A 24,465-nucleotide genomic window follows, 5' to 3' on the forward strand; every position below is an offset into this window, starting at 1 on the left:
CACACAAAGAGGGTGACGGAACAAGAATAAGGAGGATGTGGGAACTGTTGGATGGAGGGTGTGGAGACTGTAGATCACCATAGGTTGAGGCCAGGATAATTTCAGGAGTGGAGAATGTGTTGTAAGGATAGCTCCCATCTGTGCAGTTCAGAAAAGCTGTGATGGAGGGGAGGATCCATACGGCTTGGATAGTGAAATTGTTGTGTTCTCATCACCACTGTAGAGTCTTGTACCATAGGAATCAAGGGAGAGGATGTTGTCTGGTGGCCGGTATCCTCTTTCTACAATGCAACTGCTCACATGTATTAACAGGGTTCTTTATTTACATACAGGAAGCTACTTATCTTTAAGAGAGTCCACATGATGTAGTACAAGCTCTTCTGTAATAGTTCATATTAGTCTCACTGCTGGTGAAGTACAATCCTGCTACGATGAATGACAGACAGCAAACTGGAGTGCGAGTTGGTGCACCAGTGACTGAGCTAGTGACTGAGCTACTGTGCCAGTAACTGAGACTGTGACTGAGACAGACCTCTGGTCAGTGGTGGTGATCTAGATACTTACAGTTGAGAGGGCATTGGCGGCGTGTTACTTGCAAGTTTGTCTTTGGTCTCTCTCCTGATATGCTTGATCCAGCGCGTACTACCAATCTTCTTGCTACATCTTTGCCAACCAGTGTGCTGGTGACAGCTTACACCAGCACAGAAATAGTCATTGGATAGGTAGAAGATACATTTTGTGGAAATTACTGAAGTATAGTGGCAGGAGGAGGAGGACTTCTGGTCAAGTGAGTACAGGACTCTAAATGCAAATTCAATTATGGGAAATGCAGGAGTAGGACTAATAATGAATAAAAAAAAATAAAAAAAAAGAAGAGGCACTCCATCTTCAGACCACAAGTGACCCATCGGGACCATCCGACCACCGTGTCATCCTCAGCTGAGGATGCAGATAGGAGGGGCATGTGGTCAGCACACCACTCTCCCGGTCATTATGATGGTTTTCTTTGACCGGAGCGACTACTATTCAGTCGAGTAGCTCCTCAGTTGGCATCACGAGGCTGAGCGCACCCCGAAAAATGGCAAAAGCACATGGCAGCCCGGATGGTCACCCATCCAAGTGCTGGCCATGCCTGACAGCGCTTAACTTCGGTGATCTGACAGGAACCAGTGTATCCACTGCGGTAAGGCCGTTGCCCAATAAAAGAAAAGAAGCACCTGTATTAATATCAAGACCACAGATGGAAAGCTGTCCTAAGCAAAGAGGCTGAAACCTGGAAGGAATATATAGAACAAAGAGAACTCAGAGTCAGAAAGGAAAGAAGAAGTAGATGAAGAATAGATGTGAGATGTGATGCTGCAAGAATAATTTAACCAGAGCACTGAAAGATCTGAGTTGAAACAAGGCCCAATGAGTAGATGGTATTCCCACAGAATTACTGAGATCCTCTGGAAAGCCAGTCATGACAAAACTATTCCACCGTTGTGCAGGATATATGAGACAGGCAAAATACCCTCAGATTTCATTAACAATGTAATAATTCCAGTTTTAAAAAAGGTAAGTGCTGACAGATGTGAATAGTTTAATTAGCTAAGGGTGCTAAAGTCCATGTAGATTTGCACCTGTGACCCAAATAATAAAAAAAGTCATTCCTTCAAACAAAATCAGTCCAGTTCATAAGAGTAGGTCCCATAAGGAAATCATGGCCATATGTTTTGCAACAAATATTGCACACAATAAGTAATATAGTGGAACAAATATTCCATAAAATAAGTGATGATGTTGCTCTTCAAAAAAAGCAGTCATGTCTTACCTCTGTTGGACAACACACTGCCAATCAGGTTGATTATAAGTTAAAATTATTTTAAATTAAGATCTCTATTAGTTGTCAAAAGCAAAGCAAACTCTGTCAGAAACAGAAACTGTAGCTAAAAATAAAATTATTTAATAAATAAGGAAAGAATTTCTATACCAGCGCAACCTAACCAAGTACTCCTTACAGACTTCAGTGCCAATTACGCTTGCTATCACAAGTAGCACAAATCTGTAGCAGATTTGGACAGCTGATCAGGTTTGTGAAGGTCTTTTTCCATCTGAGGCAGTATGTAGCTTTACAAATGGTAGGAACTTAGAATTCTTGCCAGTGTTAGATAAAGATAAGCAATATTTATTGAATGAATTTATAGAAAAATAAGCCTGTAATAGTAATTATTTGTGTTTATTGTTATTGTCTGCCAAATGCTGTTGGCAAGTGAGGTGCACTCAGTCCTTGTGAGGCACATTGAGGAGCTACTTGATTCAGAAGTAGCAGTTCTGGTCACAAAAACTGACAACAGCTGGAAGAACAGTCTGCTGACCACACATTCCTCCATATCAGCATCCAGTGATGTCTGTAGGCTGTGAATGACATGGCGGTCAGTCAGCACTGTTAGAGTCTTTCATGACTTTTTGGACAGAGAGAGAGTGAGTGAGAGAGAGAGAGAGAATTGTTATTTAGTTTATCTGTGCCTTTTCTGGCTATCTATAGAATTTTTTGAATGTACAACACAATCTTCCACTGAAACAGAAACTGATGAAGTGAGGCTCACACCTTTTGTTGGGAAACCTGCTGTGCCCTATGTCAAGAGGAGGTGAGTACGAAAGGGTAGGATTCTACTGATCATTGGCAGTTCAAATAAGTGGCGAATAATGGTATTCCATAGTGAAATGGCAGTAAGGAAGGGGCTTCACTCAGCATGTTGAAGAGGCAATTTCAGTGGCCATTGAGGGGACTGAATACTACCAACTGTCAATTGTGGTACACTTAGGAAAAAGCTGTGCCTGTCGTGTGGGTTCCAAAGTCATACTTGGGTCATTCCAGTGACTGGCAGAAAAGTTTGAGAAGGCCAGCCTTGCACATGGATTTTCAAAGAAGCTCTGAATTTGCAGCATTTTCCCCAAAACTGTTTGTGGCCCCTGTGGTTCTTGTCAAATAGAAGGTTTGAACCAGACGCTTTGAAGGTTCTGTAACAAGCTAGCTGCGAGTTTCTAGATTTGTACTGTAGGGTTGAGAACTATTTGGTCCCTCTAGATGGGACAGTGTGTACAGTATGGATAACAATATCTGTGGGAGACCCAGAACTGTCAATAATAGATCCAAGGAAAACCTGCCTTCAGGTAAGATTATTAAAATCCTTGTAATTAACTGCTGAAACATTTCCAACTAAGTGCCACAGTTTGAAGTGCTCCTAAGAAGCACTGGAGCTCACATAACATTGTATAGAAGCTGGTTAAAATGATATATTGACTACAGTGAGAATTTTGGGAAAAAATTAATTGTGTGTCCTTACATCTACATCTACATCTACATTTATACTCCGCAAGCCACCCAACGGTGTGTGGCGGAGGGCACTTTACGTGCCACTGTCATTATCTCCCTTTCCTGTTCCAGTCGCGTATGGTTCGCGGGAAGAACGACTGTCTGAAAGCCTCTGTGCGCGCTCTAATCTCTCTAATTTTACATTCGTGGTCTCCTCGGGAGGTATAAGTAGGGGGAAGCAATATATTCGATACCTCATCCAGAAACGCACCCTCTCGAAACCTGGCGAGCAAGCTACACCGCGATGCAGAGCGCCTCTCTTGCAGAGTCTGCCACTTGAGTTTGTTAAACATCTCCGTAACGCTATCACGGTTACCAAATAACCCTGTGACGAAACGCGCCGCTCTTCTTTGGATCTTCTCTATCTCCTCCGTCAACCCGATCTGGTACGGATCCCACACTGATGAGCAATACTCAAGTATAGGTCGAACGAGTGTTTTGTAAGCCACCTCCTTTGTTGATGGACTACATTTTCTAAGGACTCTCCCAATGAATCTCAACCTGGTACCCGCCTTACCAACAATTAATTTTATATGATCATTCCACTACTGGTAAGTGGAGGTGGTGAATTTGTCACAATGCATTTAAATCTATGCTCTGCAAATCACCATGAGGTGCCTGGCATAAGTTATGTCCCATTGTGCCCATTGTACAAATTATTAGAGTTTCTTCCCATTCCATTTGTGTATGGAGTGCAGGAAGAATGACTGTGTGAATGCTTGTGTGTGTGCAGTAATTATTCTAATCTTATCGTCACGATCCTTATGTGAGTAAAATATAGGGTATTGTAGTTTAGTCCTAGAGGTATCATTTAAAGCTGGTTCTTAAAACTTCGTTAATAAACTTTCTTGAGATAGTTTACGTCTATCTTCAAGAGTCTTCCAATTCAGTTCCTTCAGTATGTCTGTGACACTCTCCCACAGATTAAACAAACCTGTAATTGTTCATGCAACCCTTCTCTGTATATGTGTAAAGTCTCCAGTTAGTGCTATTTAGTATGGGTCCCACACATTTGAGCAATATTCTAAGCTGGGTCAGATGAGTGATTTGTAAGAAATCTCCTTTGTAAACTGATTGCCCTTCCCCATATTCTACTAATACAGTGAAATCTACCACCTGCTTCTTGCACTTCCAAGAATATGTGATCATTCCAATTAATATCGATATAATGTGTTACACATAGAGATACCTATGACTTGCCCGATTCCAACTGTGACTCATTGATAATATTATCGTAGGATACTAACGTTTTTTTGTTTTGTAGGACAGTTTTACATTTCTGAACATTAAAAGCAAGTTGACAATCTTTGCGCCACTTTGAAATCTTATCAAGGCCTGACTGAATATTTATGCAGCTTCTTTCAGACAGTACTTTATTACAGATAACTGCATCATCTGCAAAAAGCGAAGTGACTTCTACTGATGATGACTCTCCATCCAAGATGACGTGCTGCATCCTTCATAGCAAAAGTATTCAAACAAGCCACATTTTTCACTTGATACCCCCTATGATCATACTTTACTTTTGTTAATAAGCACTGTGGTACTGAGTAAAATGCCTTTCAGAAATAAAAAATACTGCATCTAACTGACTGCCTTCATCCAAATGTTCCAGTATGTCAAATGAGAAATGTGCGAGTTGGGTTTCACATGATTTTTCGTAATCCATGCTGGTTGGCATTGAGGAGGTCATTGTGTTCAAGTTGCTTCATTATGTTTGGGCTCAGAATACGTCCTAAGAATCTATAACAAATTGATGTCAAGGATATCAGACGGTAGTTTTGTGGATCACTTCCACTACTCTTCTTGCAGGTGTATGTCACCTGTGCTTTTTTCCAAGAACTGGGCACAGTTTTTTGTTCAAGGGATCTACAATAGATTAGAGTTAGAAGAGGGGCTAACTCAGCCACAAATTCAGTGTAGAATCTGACACTGATTCCATCAGACACTGGAGCTTTGTTCAATTTTAACAATTTCAGCTGTTTCTCAACACTATACTAAGACTTATTTCATTAATCTTTTCAGCTGTATGACGATTATTATTATTATGATGATTATTATTATGATGATTATTTCATTAATCTTTTCAGCTGTATGAGGATTTCTCCCCCCCATGAACCATGGACCTTGCCATTGGTGGGGAGGCTTGCGTGCCTCAACGATACAGATAGCCGTACCGTAGGTACAACCACAACGGAGGGGTATCTGTTGAGAGGCCAGACAAATGTGTGGTTCCTGAAGAGGGGCAGCAGCCTTTTCAGTACTTGCAGGGGCAACAGTCTGGATGATTGACTGATCTGGCCTTGCAACATAACCAAAACGGCCTTGCTGTGCTGGTACTGCGAACGGCTGAAAGCAAGGGGAAACTACAGCCGTAATTTTTCCCGAGGGCATGCAGCTTTTCTGTATGGTTAAATGATGATGGTGTCGTCTTGGGTAAAATATTCCGGAGGTAAAATAGTCCCCCATTTGGATCTCCGGGCGGGGACTACTCAAGAGGATGTCGTTATCAAGAGAAAGAAAACTGGTGTTCTACGGATCAGAGCATGGAATGTCAGATCCCTTAATCGGGCAGGTAGGTTAGAAAATTTAAAAAGGGAAATGGATAGCTTAAAGTTAGATATAGTGGGAATTAGTGAAGTTCGGTGACAGGAGGAATAAGACATCTTGTCAGGTGACTACAGGGTTATAAACACAAAATCAAATAGGAGTAATGCAGGAGTAGGTTTAATAATGAATAGGAAAATAGGAGTGCGGGTAAGCTACTACAAACAGCATAGTGAATGCATTGTTGTGGCCAAGATAGATACGAAGCCCACACCTACTACAGTAGTACAAGTTTATATGTCAACTAGCTCTGCAGATGATGAAGAAGTTGAAGAAATGTATGATGAAATAAAACAAATTATTCAGATAGTGAAGGGAGACGAAAGTTTAATAGTCATGGGTGACTGGAATTTGAGTGTAGGAAAAGGGAGAGAAGGAGACGTAGTAGGTGAATATGGATTGGGGCTAAGAAATGAAAGAGGAAGCCACCTGGTAGAATTTTGCACAGACCACAACTTAATCATAGCTAACACTTGGTTTAAGAATCATGAAAGAAGGTTGTATACATGGAAGAAGCCTGGAGATACTAAAAGGCATCAGATAGATTATATAATGGTAAGACAGAGATTTAGGAACCAGGTTTTAAATTGTAAGACATTTCCAGGCGCAGATGTGGACTCTGACCACAATCTATTGGTTATGACCTGTAGATTAAAACTGAAGAAACTGCAAAAAGGTGGGAATTTAAGGAGATGGGACCTGGATAAACTGAGGGAACCAGAGGTTGTACAGAGTTTCAGGGAGAGCATAAGTGAACAATTGACAGGAATGGGGGAAAGAAATACAGTAGAAGAAGAATGGGTAGCTTTGAGGGATGAAGTAGTGAAGGCAGCAGAGGATCTAGTAGGTAAAAAGACGAGGGCTAGTAGAAATCCTTGGGTAACAGAAGAAATATTAAATTTAATTGACGAAAGGAGAAAACATAAAAATGCAGTAAATGAAGCAGACAAAAGGGAATACAAACGTCTCAAAAATGAGATTGACAGGAAGTGCAAAATGGCTAAGCAGGGATGGCTAGAGCACAAATGTAAGGATGTAGAGGCTTATCTCACTAGGGGTAAAATAGATACTGCCTACAGGAAAATTAAAGAGACCTTTGGAGATAAGAGAACCACTTGTATGAACATCAAGAGCTCAGATGGAAACCCAGTTCTAAGCAAAGAAGGGAAAGCAGAAAGGTGGAAGGAGTATATAGAGGGTCTATACAAGGGCGATGTACTTGAGGACAATAGTATGGAAATGGAACAGGATGTAGATGAAGATGAAATGGGAGATACGATACTGCGTGAAGAGTTTGACAGAGCACTGAAAGACCTGAGTCGAAACAAGGCCCCCGGAATAGACAACATTCCAGTAGAACTACTGACGGCCTTGGGAGAGCCAGTCCTGACAAAACTCTACCATCTGGTGAGCAAGATGTATGAAACAGGCGAAATACCCTCAGACTTCAAGAAGAATGTAATAATTCCAATCCCAAAGAAAGCAGGTGTTGACAGATGTGAAAATTACCGAACAATCAGTTTAATAAGCCACAGCTGCAAAATACTAACATGAATTCTTTTCAGACGAATGGAAAAACTAGTAGAAGCTGACCTCGGGAAAGATCAGTTTGGATTCCATAGAAATACTGGAACACGTGAGGCAATACTGACCTTACGATTTACCTTAGAAGAAAGATTAAGGAAAGGCAAACGTATGTTTCTAGCATTTGTAGACTTAGAGAGAGCTGTTTAAAATGTTGACTGGAATACTCTCTTTCAAAGTCTAAAGGTGGCAGGGGTAAAATACAGGGAGCGAAAGGCTATTTACAATTTGTACAGAAACCAGATGGCAGTTATAAGAGTCGAGAAACATGAAAGGGAAGCAGTGGTTGGGAAGGGAGTGAGACAGGTTTGTAGCCTGTCCCTGATGTTATTCAGTCTGTATATTGAGCAAGCAGTAAAGGAAACAAAAGAAAAATTCGGTGTAGGTATTAAAATCCATGGAGAAGAAATAAAAACTTTGAGGTTCGCCGATGACATTGTAATTCTGTCGGAGACAGCAAAGGACTTGGAAGAGCAGTTGGAACGGACAGTGTCTTGAAAGGAGGATATAAGATGAACATCAACAAAAGCAAAATGAGGATAATGGAATGTAGTCGAATTAAGTCGGGTGATGCTGAGGGAATTAGATTAGGAAATGAGACACTTAAAGTAGTAAAGGAGTTTTGCTAATTGGGGAGCAAAATAACAAAATGGTCGAAGTAGAGAGGATATAAAATGTAGACTGGCAATGGCAAGGAAAGCGTTTCTGAAGAAGAGAAATTTGTTAACATCGGTTATAGATTTAAGTGTCAGGAAGTCGTTTCTGAAAGTATTTCTATGGAGTCTAGCCATGGATGGATGTGAAACATGGACGATAAATAGTTTGGACAAGAAGAGAATAGAAGCTTTCGAAATGTGGTGCTACAGAAGAATGCTGAAGATTAGATGGTAGATCACATAACTAATGAGGAAGTATTGAATAGGATTGGGGAGAAGAGAAGTTTGTGGCACAACTTGATCAGAAGAAGGGATCGGTTGGTAGGACATGTTCTGAGGCATCAAGGGATCACCAGTTTAGTATTGGAGTGCAGCGTGGAGGGTAAAAATCGTAGAGGGAGACCAAGAGATGAATACACTAAGCAAATTCAGAAGGATGTAGGTTGCAGTTGGTACTGGGAGATGAAGCAGCTTGCACAGGATAGAGTAGCATGGAGAGCTGCATCAAACCAGTCTCAGGACTGAAGACCACAACAACAACAACAACGAGGATTTCTCTTGGGGTTTCCTATGTAAAGGAACATTTGAAAATGGAGTTAAGCATTTCAGCTTTTGCTTGGGACTGGACCCTAATTTTTGTGCCACTAACAGCCTTGACATACGGCCAGAATTTTTTTGGGTGCTGTGAAAGATCATTCGACAGTATTCTGCTACAGTAGTCATTGAAGGCATCATGTATTGCTCTCCTGACAACCAAACGTGTCCATTTAGCATTCCTCTATATATATTGTTTCACACCGATCATGCAGTAATCTCTGGTTCTTTAGAAGTTTTTTTACAGTTGATGTATGCCATGGAGGTTCCCATCCATTATGGATTTTTCTGCTGGGTGCATGTCTACCCAGGGCATGGTCAACTATTGTTTTAAACTGGAGCTGTAGTTCCTCTACATGCTCCTGCCATGTGCTGACAGTTTCTCATTAAGATATGGCACTACTGATTTTTTTTCTAGTTTACTGAACATTCTGTTTGTTTTAGTTGTCCTTTGTACTATGGAAATCATTCTTGCCACAACTGTGTCATGGTCACTGATACTAATTTCAATGTGGACATCCTCAAAGAAGTCAGGTCTATTTGTTACCATTATATCCAATATATTTCCATCACAACTGGGGTTCCTAACTATCTGTACTTGGTAGTTTTCAAAGGAGACATTTAGTGATGTTTCACATGATATCTTATCATGTACTCTACTAACAGAACAGTATTTTTTCCTATTAATTGTTGGATGATTTAAGTCTCCACCAGTGATTACAGTATGATTGGAGAACTTACAAACCAGCGAACAGAGATTTTCTCTACGTTGGGAGATGAATGTGGAGGGTGATAGAAGGATCCAATTATTATTTTATGCCCACCCCTGATACAAAGTCTTGCTCAAACAATCTCACATGCACCTCAATTCCTTTCTTGGTGGATTTAAGTTTCTTGACTACTGTAACAAATATATCACCTCCATATCCCATTTGTCTGTCCGTTTGATATACAATTAAATTTTTCCCCATAATCTCATTAGTATCACTTTCTGTATCTAGTATTATGTGAGATTCACTACTTTTCATGAACGCTTCAAACTCTGGCACTTTGTTGTGATTGCTTAGGCAGTTTACCATTAGGATTTAAATACTATCACCTTTGAGAGGCATTTCTTTTGATCTTATACTGATACTTCTATGTTTCTTACAGCTACAATTACCTGGATAGGACGGAGCGTCATCTCATCCAAAAAAATACTTTGTGTGCACCCCACACACATGTCAGCTACCTGAGTAGCTGCTCCTGATGTATAGTGCACACTTGACCCATTTAGGGGCACACACTCTACAGTTCTCAATCCTTTGGTGAAAGTCCAGGAAGGTGCAACCTAGTTTGTCACAGAACCTTCGAAGTCTCTGGTTCAGTCCTGCCACTTGACTCAGAACCAAAGGTCCACGATCATTCTGGGGTCAATGCTGCAAATGTGAGCTTTGGTGAAAGTCCTTGCACAATTTTGGTCTTCTCCCCCTTCTCTGCCATTTACTGGAATGATCCAAATATGACCTCGAAGTTGAGACAATAGGCATCATTTGTTCCAATACATGCCACATTCTGCAGTTGGTTGCATCCTGTTCTCTGAATGGCTGCTGGCATAGCCTCTTCAACATGTTGAATGAGCCCGCCAGACATACACACTGAGTGCACCTTGTGTACTTTCCTGTTCCTTGCTGCCATTTCCCTAAGCAGTACAATCATTCACCTTATGTTTGAGCTGCTGACAATGAATAGATCCCTACAACTTTGTGTTTGTCTCGTCTTGACACCAGACAAAATAGGTTTCCCCAAAACCTGTGAAGTGAGTTCCACTGGCTCAGTTTCAGTTTCAGTGAGAGATAGCACCTCAGACTTGTTGGTTATGGGGATCAGTACAACACCCTGAGTCCACCCTGGGCCCATCCACCCTGTGCATCTCACCTATCAGCCATTGACATGCGAACTGCAGTCAAGCTAACAAGTAATGACTGATTCAGTATTTTTTGCAGAGGAGACAGGATCCACAGGAGAGGACAGTGCTTGAGAAACCTCTGGTACTGGCATTGAAAGTACGAGGGCAGTTCAATAAGTAATGCAACACATTTTTTTTCTGAAACAGGGGTTGTTTTATTCAGCATTGAAATACACCAGGTTATTCCCCAATCTTTTAGCTACACAACACTATTTTTCAACGTAATCTCCATCCAATGCTACGGCCTTACGCCACCTTGAAATGAGGGCCTGTATGCCTGCACGGTACCATTCCACTGGTCGATGTCGGAGCCAACGTCGTACTGCATCAATAACTTCTTCATCATCCGTGTAGTGCCTCCCACGGATTGCGTCCTTCATTGGGCCAAACATATGGAAATCCGACGCTGCGAGATCGGGGCTGTAGGGTGCATGAGGAAGAACAGTCCACTGAAGTTTTGTGAGCTCCTCTCGGGTGCGAAGACTTGTGTGAGGTCTTGCGTTGTCATGAAGAAGGAGAAGTTCATTCAGATTTTTGTGAACAATTGAGACAGCACTACCAACAGAGATGTCAAGTTGAGCACTGAGTTGTTTGATGGTGATCCGTCGATCATCTCGAACGAGTGTGTTCGTACGCTCCGCCATTGCAGGAGTCACAGCTGTGCACGGCCGGCCCGCACGCGGGAGATCAGACAGTCTTGCTTGACCTTGCGGCGATGATGACACACGCTTTGCCCAATGACTCACTGTGCTTTTGTCCACTGCCAGATCACCGTAGACATTCTGCAAGCGCCTATGAATATCTGAGTTGCCCTGGTTTTCTGCCAAAAGAAACTCGATCACTGCCCGTTGTTTGCAACGCACATCCATTACAGACGCCATTTTAACAGCTCTGTACAGCGCTGCCACCTGTCAGAAGTCAATGAAACTATATGAGACGAAGCGGGAATGTTTGAAAATATTCCACGAGAAATTTCCGTTTTTTTTCAACCAAAATTGGCCGAGAAAAAAAATGTGTTGCATTACTTATTGAACTGCCCTCGTACATGACTCCAGGAGTTCTTCCAACACACTGATTCGCAGCAGCTGTGAATCATTTGATAATAGTCAGGGCTATTTCCAGCTGCTTATGAAGGGCGACCAACTCATCCCGTGTTCGAGAACAGCATCACAGTAGGGCTCATTTTGGCTGGTGCAACGTGTTACAAGGCAGGGGAAAAATAACTTTAAATTAAGCCCACTGACTATTTTTTAATCTATTGAGCTGAAAAGTTGTTAATTCCCTACAAGAATTGAAACAGATTCACAAAACGAGATTTCTATTAAGGGAATATAAAAGTCTGTTATAAAAAATTACTAGTTTCATAAAACATTTTGACGTTAACAAGCAAACTTGAAAACAGAGTTAATGTATCATAAATGCAGATAACATAAGGGCAGCTGACTTTTAAGGGAAAACTAGATGTAACACAATATGTTAGTTAGAATATCTGCTACAGTAAATAAAACACAAACGCCAATTTAGTAGAAATTGCTCATGGATTATGGAAAGGACAATGGTAGCTTTTGAAATTTGTTGAAAACCTCTGATTATTTGCGTTGTTTGGTATGAAATAAATTACGTATTGAAAACACTTGTACCAGTAACTTACAAAAATGTAGTTTTGTAAGCATCCGAAAATTCACAAAAATAGCCTTATGCTCACTTGCTTGTACAACAAAATTAGAGAACGATTGTTTTGGCCAGGAGTAGCCCTATTGTTCTCAAACGTTTTTAAAAGAACACAATTAAGTTTAAGCCAAGAATTGATGATAACAGTATTGGTTTATGCAGCTTTTGTGAAATTTCACTATATACCACAAATTTCACTATATATCACAATACAAATAGCTTTGATACAATTGATGATTATGCAGAAGCGATGAGAACAGTGTAATATGACAATCTAGAACTTCAAATTGGCACACACAAATCTCGTACACATGGTCTCACACACAGGAAAATTTCGAATGGCTTTTATATATAAATAAACGTGCACACTGTAGGGGTGCCATAAATATAATCCTTACCGTATCAGTCTCCACCAAGAATTAACGGGTATGGGTTGTGTGCATCACATGAATTCTGCTGATGGGCTTGACTTCAGATTCAGGGGGATGACACATTTACTAATTTGATTTTATTTACTGACGAGGCTACATTCACGAACCATGAAATGTTAATTTGTATAACATGCATTATTGTACAACTGAAAATCCATGTTGGCTGCAGCAAGTTGCACACCAAAAACTGTGGTTGGTAAATCTATGATGTGAAATCCTGGAGGAAAGAATTATAGGCCTCTATTTCATCAAAGGAAGTCTTAATGATGGGAAGTACACCACATTCCTGCAAGAAACATTCGGTCTGTTATTAGAAGAAATACCTTTAGGAACAAGAAACAGAATGTGGTATCAACACGATGGGTGTCTCACACATTTTTCGCTGATGCCTAGAAATGAGATGCAGAGACAATTCCCAGATAGTTGGATTAGACGCGGAGGAGATGTGTCATGGCCAGTTTGTTCGCCAGACTTGAAGCCTCTAAATTTTTTCTTTTGGGGATTTCTAAAAGACATTGTTTATAAACACACTCCAACCACACCTGAAGATATGCAAGAGAGAATTGTTAGAGCGTGTGCTTTGATAAGTGCCAATGTGACAAGGAATACCACTCAATCCATGAAAAAAAGATTGCAGCGCTGTATTAATACCAATGGTCATCAATTCAAACACCTTATGCACATGGATGTTCATGCCCCCTTTGTGACTTTCAAATACCTTACTGTTACACATCATTGGATTAATCTAGATAGCCGCTATCAGAAAATAAGTGATTTTTTTTTTAAAAAATCGTTGACCTTCACATCTCTGAAGCGACCCCACCTAGGAACAAAAAAACAATGACATATTATGACCCTCGTTGTCCCATGCAACATTTGTCCCACAAACTTTTCAGCTCCTATTCTACTTTTGGAGTTATTCTTGGTGGCATGACACTGCAGGCAATGTTATTTGTAACCTCTGACTTTTTGCAGATGATGGGGTTATCTGCCATGAAGTACTGTCTGGAAAAAGCTGTGCAAATATTCAGTCAGAACTGGATAAGATTTCAAGCTGGTGCTAAGATTGGCAACTTGCTTTAAATGTTCAGAAATACAGAATTTTTACACTCCACAAAGTGAAGAACTTAATATCCTATGGCTACAATTATCAATGAATTACAGTTGGAATTGTTCAAATCTACAAATCCTTGTGTAACAGTTTGTAGAAATTTGAAGTGGATTTATCACATAGGCTGTGTTATTGGTAAAGCAAGTGGTAGCCTTTGTTGTTGGTTGAATTCTGCGAAATGCAGTCTACAAAGGAGGTTGCTTATAAAACACTCCTGTGGCGCAGCCTAGTATATTACTGAAGTGTGTTGGACCCATACCAAATTGCACTAACAGCGGTATTCATCTTACACAGGCAGGGACACCATGGAAGATCATACATTTGATGATGGGAGAGTGTCATGCAGATGCAAAACAAACTAAACTGGCATATGCTTCAAGATAGATGCAAACTAAGCCAAGTAAGCCTACATACAAAATTTCAAGAACTAACTTTAAATGATGAATTTAAGTGTATAATATAACCCCTATGTACCACTCATATACAGATACTGAGGACTAGGGTAGACTAACTACAGTGTGTGCAGAGGCATTTAAGCAGTCATTCTTGCTGCACTCCATATGGAGCAGGAAGCAGTACTAATTACTGGTACACTGGGAAGTACCTTCTCCCACACACTTTAAAGTGGTTTGCAGAGAGTAGATTTATACATAGGTGTAGATGTAGATATATCTTTTGGTCATCTATAATGAAAGCACTCTGTCTTCAGGCCACAAGTGGCTCATTGGGGCCATCCGACCGCCGTGTCATCCTCAGGAGAGGATGCGGATACGAGGGGCGTGTGGTCAGCACACGCTCTCCCGGTCATTATGATGGTTTTATTTGACCGGAGCCGCTACTATTCGGTTGAGTAGCTCCTCAATTAGCATCACGAGGCTGAGTACACCCCGAAAAAAGGAAACAGTGCATGGCGGCTGGATGGTCACCCATCCAAGGGTCGACCACGCCCGACAGCGCTTAACTTCGGTGATCTCACGGGAACCGGTGTAGCCACTGCGGCAAGGCCTTGCCTCATCTATAATGACCTTGATATCAATGGGACATTAAACCCTAATCTTCCTTCTTTTTTTTCCTCATCTTTTGGCACCATTTATATGATTTCTTTTTTTGTTAAAATTATTTTGTTATTTTTATGACTAGAAGCCTCAGTCTTTCTAATACAGTGTTCTATATTTCTAATTATTGAAAATATTATTGTTCTAGTTGGCATTAGCCATTCCCAACCTATGTTATCTACCAGAGTTGCTGGGCTAGCAGCATTTCTAGATATACTAAGTAGGATATGAGTTGCAGGTGAAAAGCTTTAATATTTGAAGCTATGGTAAATACTGGTAGGTATATATAGTTATATACTTTAATATAGTTACAACTATATAACAGTGACAAACTGTAGCCTCACCCGCAATTACTTCTTCTTTGAAAGCATTACCTACAAACAAATCTGGCATATGGCTGTGGGCACCAGCATGGCACGATCCTATGCCAATCTGTTCATTGGCCATCTAGAGGAGTCCTTCCTAGACACACAGAATTCCTATCCTCTCACATGGTTCAGATTCATTGATGACATCTTTGTGATCTGGCTCGAGGGTACAGACACCCTATCCACATTCCTCCAGTACCTCAACACCTTCTGCCCCATTCACTTCACCTGGCCCTACTCAACCAACAAGCCAACTCCCTCGACATTGACCTTCATATCAAAAATGGTTACATCAGTATCTCCACACATATCAAACCAACCAACCACCTGCAATACTTCCACTTCAACCATTGCCACCAACTCAGTACCAAGAAGTCCCTTCCTTCCAGATTAACCACCTGTGATCGTCATATCTGTAGTGACGAGCATTTAGAAACATACCAAGGGTCTCACTGAGACTTGACAGGTCATAATTACCCTCCCAACCTTGTACAAAAATAGATCAACTGTGCCTTATCTCTCCAGTTAGCCACCACCTCCCCAAGTCCCACTGTCTGGTCACAGAGGAGCATTCCCCCTGTGACTCAGTACCACTAGGACTGGAACAACTGAATCACATTCTCCACCAGGGTTTCAACTATGTCTTCCCTGAAATGAGGAATGTCCGACCCACTATCCTTCCCATCTCTCCCACAGTGGTATTCTGCCACCCACTGAACATGCACAGTATCCTCATCCATCCCTACACAAACCCAGCTCCCAACCACTTGCGTCATGGCTCATAACCCTGTAATAGACCTAGATGCAAAACCTTTCCCATGCATCCTCTCACCAGCCTCTACTCAGTTCTGGTCAAAAGCATCACCTATCCCATCGAAGGAAGGGTTAGTGTGAAACCAGTCATGTGATCTATGAACTAAGCTGCAACTCTAACGTTCTGATGACATAAAGTGTGAGTGTGGATCTGGGTTATGTCGGCTTATTCCCCCAAACTGCCTTCAACTTCTTTACGAGATGACTTACTTGGAATTTGCAGCCACTCCTCTTTACTGAATAGCCAGCTGCTGGAAACCCTCTTGACTTCTTCTGGGTCAAATTATGCTAGTGACAAGAATTTTTAGACTCTTTCTACTTATGAAATAGGTAGACATAAAAACTTTACTTTTCATCAACTAACCATGTATTTGACCTCCATCCACAATAAAAATGTCACTTTCCACATGAATATGTAACTTCCTGCAAGTCTGTCATACAGTTTGATGTTAGAAACAAATTGAGTTACACTTAAGTTGGCTTGGATACCATGAACTTTCGTAACAGGAATCATAAAATGAGTCTTGCCTCTAACAAGGTTGCTTCAAGAGTCTACATGAGTACTTTATCATTTGTTATTGTTTTAATAACAATAGTCAGTGACACAATAAGCATAGAGCTGAATATAAACTCCATGGTTCTTCCTTACACAATCACTAAAACGTCTATAGATTGCCCGACAGGTACATGTTGGTGCTGTCTGACCATCGTGTCTACTTTCTCCACGCAACTGATTTTAAACCTGCACACACAAACATGTGACGCGCAGTAGGTAGGATTCTACCATCCCACACTCATATCCAGAATATTGTGTGTTCGAGATGGTAGAAGGCTGAGTGGTTCTAAATTTACACAGAAATTCTCTAATCACAACATATGCCGTGCCTCAGATCAAACACGCGATATTTTATAGATAATCATTATGCAAATAAATGAGTCATAATAACATTTCATATCTTAACAGTATACATTTCTTGCATAAGTTTATATACATATCTTTCCTTTCCATACCAATTCTCTGTCCTCTCTTGAACAATCTTTTGCTTACTGTTTCTCTACTCTTTTCTTGTTTTACTTTGTTATTAGGACATCAGCATTTACTCATGGTTTTAGTCAGCTTTACTAATACTTTTTCCTTCTTCCCAATCTTAAACTGTAGGTGTTTATGACACATGAGTAAATTATTTTCTATTCTTATCTTTTGTACTACCTTCTTCCTAGTATGTACTATTTTCATTATTCATAGCTTGGACGAAATGAAAGCGTTCATTTGACTCTCATTTAGTTCCACAAAACATAATAATGCTAGTTGTTCATAGAATTCACACTTCCCAGAATAATCTCGATAAAATTTGTGACTGTTGACACGATACTGTCCCCTTCTCATAGGATCAGCACCTATTCCTTGCTTATGGGTTGACCTTAAGAAAGCACTTCCTCTTTCCATTCTGGTAGGTATGCCCCTTACAAAGCAACCTTATTTATTAGGCTGGAGATCATCCTATTTCCACGTAGGTACACCCACCCTTTGTACTTAGTGAATGCTGGATGCCCCCCTTATCCTTTCTGAGTAGGCCTCGCGATTCATTACCCTAGTACATATTTCAGTGTATATCATAATTAAGTATCTTCTGGTAAAGCTATAAATCTGTCTTAAACATTGCATTCATTCTTTAATTTATCATTTACTCCCTAGACTCCTCCTCTACTTATCGACTTCTATATTTTCAATAGATATTATGACTGCACATACTATTTACATCCACTATCCTTCATTTCATCAGAGTACTCATTATGCTGACATTTCTTAATGATCAACCTGACTAATTCTACTCCTATTTTTGTTTTCTTCCTTTGCTCACGCCTCTCTCTTATTTATTCATTACTCACTACTGTTTTATAGTTGTTCATTATGTGTGTACACCTCTTCTTAAGTATATTCGATGTAGAACTGTCATAGCTTCCTATGTATGTGCACATATTTCCATATTTACACACATTTTCCCTACAACACCTGGTGGTTCTCACATCGTAACAGGCTTCCTCTTATGTGATTTAATGTTTCTGTAGAAGTGTACATTTGTGTATATGTGGATGTGTGTTCATGTAGTCTGGTTCTTCGACCTTCTTATGTAAAGATAAGATTTAGCTTTTTAGTAACCACAGAAATAGGGAATGACTTCAGCGATAGAATTTTTTGAATATGGAAAGATGGAAAAATAGACAGGTCCTCAAATGAGAAGTAAGATAGGAAAAATAGATATGGATGCTAGGATCAAAGAAGAGAAAGAAGATAGCCCCAAAGACAGGATACCCTTCCCACCCCCCTTCCCTTGGATCCCTACCCCTCAGATACTTGAGTGAGACACCAGAGGAGGTTTGGTGTTAAATTGTCTCCTACAGAATGGACTTGTCTCATCTTCACTCATTGAGGTCCCTGAAGGAAATCCTAGCAATCCTATGAAAATGGCAAATGATAAAAAAATAGGGCACACTTGTTTGTGAAGGTTGTTTGAAAGGTGTTATGTGTGTTTTGTGTTATTCATGATTTATCTGTTCTTGTAAATCATGCTTTTAGTACAATATCCACCCCCTTCAAAATTTATACAAACCTTCCCATCTATATCACATCTCATAAAATGTATAAAATACATTATACAAAATAGAAAATCTATACACTACTGTATAACAGTCGTTCAGCTAGTCACATCTTATTATATTTTCTACAAATATAACCATTTACTTAATTTCATCTAGGTATCACTTTTTTCTGTGATCCTCTTAAGTTGTCTAAGCAATAAAATTACAGAATAATTCTAGATTTTAAAGGAATTTGGTGCAGGAAACTATTTGGAAAAAATGCCAAAAACAATTTGGGATCCGACTGTCATTACTCCACCTGTTAACTTAGAATGTTAATGTCCCTGGGGGATAGATGACAGAATAGTTTAAGATTTTGAAGGAATTCGGTGCAAGAAAACTACACTCCTGGAAATTGAAATAAGAACACCGTAAATTCATTGTCCCAGGAAGGGGAAACTTTATTGACACATTCCTGGGGTCAGATACATCACATGATCACACTGACATAACCACAGGCACATAGACACAGGCAACAGAGCATGCACAATGTCGGCACTAGTACAGTGTATATCCACCTTTCGCAGCAATGCAGGCTGCTGTTCTCCCATGGAGACGATCGTAGAGATGCTAGATGTAGTCCTGTGGAACGGCTTGCCATGCCATTTCCACCTGGCGCCTCAGTTGGACCAGCGTTCGTGCTGGACGTGCAGACCGCGTGAGACGACGCTTCATCCAGTCCCAAACATGCTCAATGGGGGACAGATCTGGAGATCTTGCTGGCCAGGGTAGTTGACTTACACCTTCTAGAGCACGTTGGGTGGCACAGGATACATGCGGACGTGCATTGTCCTGTTGGAACAGCAAGTTCCCTTGCCGGTCTAGGAATGGTAGAACGATGGGTTTGATGATGGTTTGGATGTACCGTGCACTATTCAGTGTCCCCTCAACGATCACCAGTGGTGTACGGCCAGTGTAGGAGATCGCTCCCCACACCATGATGCCGGGTGTTGGCCCTGTGTGCCTCGGTCGTATGCAGTCCTGATTGTGGCGCTCACCTGCACGGCGCCAAACATGCATACGACCATCATTAGCACCAAGGCAGAAGCGACTCTCATCGCTGAAGACGACACGTCTCCATTCGTCCCTCCATTCACGCCTGTCGCGACACCACTGGAGGCGGGCTGCACGATGTTGGGGCGTGAGCGGAAGACGGCCTAACGGTGTGCGGGACCGTAGCCCAGCTTCATGGAGACGGTTGCGAATGGTCCTCGCCGATACCCCAGGAGCAACAGTGTCCCTAATTTGCTGGGAAGTGGCGGTGCGGTCCCCTACGGCACTGCGTAGGATCCTACGGTCTTGGCGTGCATCCGTGCGTCGCTGCGGTCCGGTCCCAGGTCGATGGGCACGTGCACCTTCCGCCGACCACTGGCGACAACATCGATGTACTGTGGAGACCTCACGCCCCACATGTTGAGCAATTCGGCGGTACGTCCACCCGGCCTCCCGCATGCCCACTATATGCCCTCGCTCAAAGTCCGTCAACTGCACATACGGTTCACGTCCACGCTGTCACGGCATGCTACCAGTGTTAAAGACTGCGATGGAGCTCCGTATGCCACGGCAAACTGGCTGACACTGACGGCGGCGGTGCACAAATGCTGTGCAGCTAGCGCCATTCGACGGCCAACACCGCGGTTCCTGGTGTGTCCGCTGTGCCGTGCGTGTGATCATTGCTTGTACAGCCCTCTCGCAGTGTCCGGAGCAAGTATGGTGGGTCTGACACACCGGTGTCAATGTGTTCTTTTTTCCATTTCCAGGAGTGTATTTTGGAAGAAACACCAAAAACAACTTGGGATCCTCCCTCCCCACCATTAGCATCGATTAGATCTGATATTAACTTTTCTTGAGCACTGGCAGACCAGTACTTCTCTTTAAATTTCTTTGGAAGGCTTTCCAAGAGGAAGAATTCTCAATATTTACTGTTCCCTATTCTGAGGCTTCGCCTAGAATGTACCACACAGCAAATTTGATCTTTTTGGAATATTCCCAATTTTTTGGCAAAGCTGGGTTAAATCTTTTTTTTAAAAATGGGTCGGATGTACGTCTCCATCTAACTTAAATTTAGGGAATTGTCTAGATAACCCTGAATTAGCTCCTCATTGCAAATCAGTCACCACTTCACTAGTTAACACAACATTAGGTGAAGTTACCCTTTTTTCTATTTTGTCTTAGATAAGCTTAATTTCTCTCCACATATCGTACACAGCCTTCCTGGTATTATTAAGTTTGAAAGAAGGAATGTTGTTGTTGTTGTTGTTGTGGTTTTTCAGTCCTGAGACTGTGCAAGCTTATTCATCTCCCAGTACCTACTGCAGCCCACATCGTTCTGAATCTGCTTAGTGTATTCATCTCTTGGTCTCCCTCTACGATTTTTATCCTCCACGCTGCCCTCCAGTACCAAATTGGTGATCCCTTGATGCCTCAGAACATGTCCTACCAACCGATCCCTACTTCTAGTCAAGTTGTGCCACAAACTCCTCTTCTCCCCCATTCTATTCAATACCTCCTCATTAGTTATGTGATCTATCCATCTAATCTTCAGCATTCTTCTGTAGCACCACATTTCGAAAGCTTCTATTCTCTTCTTGTCTAAACTTTTTATCGTCCATGTTTCACTTCCATACATGGCTACACTCCATACAAATACTTTCAGAAACAACTTCCTGACACTTAACCTATACTCTATGTTAACAAATTTCTCTTCTTCGGAAACGCTTTCCTTGCCATTGCCAGTCTACATGTTATATCCTCTCTACTTCGACCATCATCAGTTATTTTGCTCCCCAAATAGCAAAACTCCTTTACTACTTTAAGTGTCTGATTTCCTAATCTAATTCCCTCAGCATTACCAGACTTAATTCAACTACTTCCATTAGCCTTGTTTTGCTTTTATTGATGTTCATCTTATACCCTCATTTCAAGACACTGTCCATTCCATTCAACTGATTTTCCAAGTCCTTTGCTGTCTTTGACAGAATTACAATATCATCGGCGAACCTCAAAGTTTTTATTTCTTCTCCATGGATTTTAATACCTACTCCAAATTTTTCTTTTGTTTGCTTTACTGCTTGCTCAATATACAGATTGAATAGCATCGGGGATAGGCTACAACCCTGTCTCACTCCCTTCCCAACCACTGCTTCCCTTTCCTGTCCCTCGACTCTTATAACTGCCATCTGGTTTCTGTACAAATTGTAAATAGCCTTTTGCTCCCTGTATTTTACCCCTACCACCTTCCGAATTTGAAAGAGAGTATTCCAGTCAACATTGTCAAATGCTTTCTCTAAGTCTACAAATGCTAGAAACATAGGTTTGCCTTTCCTTAATCTTTCTTCTAAGATAAGTCGTAGGGTCAGTATTGTCTCATGTGTCCCAACATTTCTATGGAATCCAAATTGATCTTCTACCAGTTTTTCCATTCGTCTGTAAAGAATACGTGTTCGTATTTTGCAGCTATGGCTTATTAAACTGATAGTTTGGTAATTTTCACATCTGTCAACACCTGCTTTCTTTGGGATTGGAATTATTATATTCTTCTTGAAGTCCAAGGGTATTTCGCCTGTCTCATACATCTTGCTCAACAGATGGTAAAGTTTTGTTAGGATTGGCTCTCCCAAGGCTGTCAGTAGTTCTAATGGAATGTTGTCTACTCTGGAATGTTGTCTACTACTAGAAGAAGGAATAGGCGATACATTCCCAGATGTTATTCTCTCAGTAACATTTCGTCCTATAATTTTTCCAAAATGTTCCTCCAAACTAATTATATTTATAATATAAGAGGTAGCTATTTTCGCTTTGAAATTCCTTTCTACATTATCTACCTGGGAATTAACACCTGCAATTGAATTATTGGCATTCATTCATTATGCTTATCTACACTCTCTTTCAAAGTATTCATTCCCTGTCTTACATCATTATATTTAATATTGTACACATTTTCAGAAGATCCTAACTTTTCAATAAGTTCTTATTCTACATTATTACGTTTGTTCTCTATGTCAAGTTCTAACATTTTTGATAAATCTTGAAAAGTATCATTCTGTTTCTGACTAAGGTCAGTAAACATATGATTTATAAGAGTGGGCAAAGAATTTGTCAACTCATTCCTTAAATCTACTTTTAAATTCTCTATTTTATTACTTATGACATTGAATTCAGTTTTCAAAGCACCCATGCCTTTGCATATATTAGTAAATTTCTTGCTTTGAGAGTTGGCTTTGGTGTTTAACACACCTAAATTTGTCATTTGAGTATTCAATTGAGAATTGACCAAGTCTAGTTATTTACATAGTGTCGCACTCGGAGCATTTAACTGGGAATTACTAAGCATAGTTCTTTACTTAGAGTCACACTCTGACCACTTAAACCTTCACTCTGGGTATTTAAGTGAGAACTTAATGAGTTTAACATAAGACTCTGAGCTTTTATTAAATTTATTAACTCAGCCCAGTTAGGCACTTCTTTGCTAAGTTTTGTGGCCGTAGCGGGGTCTTGAGTTTCCCCAACCTTTTGTATATTTTCCATACTTTTATATACCTTAGCTCTTCTAAACTTTTAAAACTAACTTTAAATATGATAATTACACAGTAACAGTTCACTCAACAGTATCTTGTACCACTTCAAACTAAAGTAATTAATTTTTGTTTCATGTTCACCTGGTGTAGAATTCTCGTTGCAAAGGTGAGCAGATATGAAGGCAGGTCAGCACTGGTGAAAAGCAGTTGGTGTCAGCAGCGTTGGATGTATGTTGGTTTCTGTGTCTGCGTCCCTGCAATGTATGTGAGAGCTGTATACTTCCTGCACTGGATCTTGTTAGCTGAAGCATTCTACACGTACTTCTTCTTAGACAAAAAAAGAGTAATTCTATTGCCTTGTTATGTTTGGTTGCTATGGCAACACATAACAGCTTTGTCTCTCATTTTTTACTTAAAATTCCTGTTTTCTCAATCCTTTCACACTGGTTGCCACATTCTAACATTGTGACGACTTAAAGTGTGAGTGTGGATCTGGGTTATATCGGCTTATTCCCCCAAACCACCTTCCACTTCTTTACGAGATGACTTACTTGGAATTTGCAGCCACTCTTCTTTACTGCATAGCCGGCTGCTGGAAACCCTCTTGACTTCCTCTGCATCAAATTATGCTAGGTACAGAAATTTTTAGACTCTTTCTACTTATGAACTAGGTAGACATACAAAACTTTACTTTTTGTCAACTAATGATGTATTTGATCTCCATCCACAATAAAAATCTCACTTCCCACATGAATATGTAACTTCCTGCAAGTCTCTTGTACAGTCGGACAGACATTAGAAACAAATTGAGCTACACTTAACAGAAAGTTGGCTTGGATACCATGACCTTTCTTAACTTGAATCATAAAATGAGTCTTGCCTCTAACAAGGTTGAGTCAAGAGTCTACAAAAGTACTTTTTCAATTGTTCTTTTGTTAATAACAATAGTCAGTGACACAGTAAGCACATAGCTGCATATAAACTCTATGGTTCTTCCTCACGCAATCACTAAAAACATCCACGGATTGCCTGACAAGTACTTGTCGGTGCCGTCTGACTACCACGCCTACTTTCTCCCCGTGACTGATTTTAAACCTGCACACACAAACATG

General features: G+C 40.7%; 1 protein-coding gene and 1 pseudogene across 1 annotated transcript in view; one reads left to right on the forward strand and one right to left on the reverse strand.

The window, feature by feature from the left end:
* Nucleotides 1-24,465, forward strand: part of LOC126161364 (dynein axonemal heavy chain 7) — a 1,035,864-nt gene that overhangs the window by 459,229 nt on the left and 552,170 nt on the right. The window lies entirely within an intron of this gene.
* On the reverse strand, nt 1,080-1,197 carry LOC126163310 (5S ribosomal RNA; annotated as a pseudogene).

Source organism: Schistocerca cancellata, chromosome 2, assembly GCF_023864275.1.
Source record: "Schistocerca cancellata isolate TAMUIC-IGC-003103 chromosome 2, iqSchCanc2.1, whole genome shotgun sequence".
NCBI classification, from domain to species: domain Eukaryota; kingdom Metazoa; phylum Arthropoda; class Insecta; order Orthoptera; family Acrididae; genus Schistocerca; species Schistocerca cancellata.